Source organism: Mustela putorius, unplaced genomic scaffold (genome assembly GCF_011764305.1).
Source record: "Mustela putorius furo isolate JIRA1106 unplaced genomic scaffold, ASM1176430v1.1 tig00001137_pilon_pilon_pilon, whole genome shotgun sequence".
Classification (NCBI taxonomy): domain Eukaryota; kingdom Metazoa; phylum Chordata; class Mammalia; order Carnivora; family Mustelidae; genus Mustela; species Mustela putorius.
Window position 1 is genome coordinate 56,145 of NW_025421585.1, and position 1,276 is coordinate 57,420.

Here is a 1,276-nt window from a genome sequence, read left to right on the forward strand (position 1 = left end):
TGGCAACTGTAATGCTTTTCTAATACCAAAATATTTTCAATAAATGAAAGTTTAAATTCTGGTGGCTTATCTAATTGTAGTATAGCCCATTCATGTAATACTATGTAGCTGTTCAAAATATTGTTTAATATATCGATTTAGGGAAATATTAAGGTCTTCATACTACACTGTTTAAAAAACATGTGACAAAACACCTAAATTCTTAACATTTCTGTCTGAATCGCTATGTTACCTTTTGCTTATACTTGATTTTAAATTTCTGCAGAAAGAGTATTTCCTTTGCAATAAAAGAGGAAAAAGATGTGTACATATTTTTTTTTCTCCAGTTTAAATCTCAAGCTTTCAAGTGGTTCTCATATGTCTTAGATTGTGTTAATCTTTGCCTCTTATGAAATATTTTTACTTATGTGCTTATTTTTATTTTTTTTGAAACATTTATCTCCACAACTGTCATTAAGATAAATGACTCATTTTAAATGTCTTCTCATCATTTGTTAAAATGCCAACTGCAAATTAGCATCACCACCACCATGATCATCATCAAGGTTGAAGGAACCTCTTGCATAAATACACAAATACACTTACATAATAAACTTTTGGGTTTTTTTCCTTTTTATAGGTTATATTTTTCAAAATACTTATGGGTTTGTATTTAGAAAACTGCATTTTTACTACAGAATTCAAGTTGAAAGACACAGATAAAATTCAAGCATTTTGCAGAGTTTTTTCTTAAGCAGCTGTTTTCTGTATTCTTTAGTCTCCATTAATAACCCTCTCTGTTTCATCAGATGCAAAGCATTTTCCTTCAGGGGCTTAAAAACATTTTCAAATGCACACTAACATTATGCCACAAAAGCATTTTCTAATGAATAGCCCATGTTTTACAAGGTTTAGCATTTTCTTCTGTTGTGCATGTACAATGGCCACAGTAATTTATAAAGACTCCTCAAAGACATCTGTGAAAAACTGCTTTGTTAATGTATATCCACACTGCAAGCAATTTCCTCTTTATCATGTCAGCATTGTTGGAAATGTGTTAGAGGTTAGCTAGCAGGTCATCACTCATTCAGTTGGACTGTGGAGAGAAGTGTCAGAACTGTGGTCCATGATACAAGAGGGGCTGAAGCAGAACACTACAGAAAGTTACCTTCAAGTAGTTTTTGGAAGTTAAAATGAAAAAATATGCCAAACCATTTCACAGAGTGGCTGTATCATTTTAACATTCTCACCAGTTACATAGAAGAGATCAGTTTCTTTGCATCCTCTCCAAAATTTT